Genomic DNA, 244 nt, shown 5'->3' on the forward strand with positions numbered 1-244 from the left:
ATTTTTTATTTACTTTGACAACTAAACATTTATTCACAGTAATGAAGTTGTGGATTGAAATCATAAATCAATTAATGTTGATCAAAATATCTGTTGTATGCTTTCGAAATTTTCAATAATGATCTAATATCCATCAATCAATTCATGATCTTAATCAATAAATATTCATTATTGATTATGTTGAAGTTTATTGATTTTTCTTTATTTTTTTTTATATATTTGAATTATTCGTTTTATTAAAGTA

Source organism: Schistosoma mansoni, chromosome W (assembly GCF_000237925.1).
Source record: "Schistosoma mansoni strain Puerto Rico chromosome W, complete genome".
NCBI lineage: Eukaryota > Metazoa > Platyhelminthes > Trematoda > Strigeidida > Schistosomatidae > Schistosoma > Schistosoma mansoni.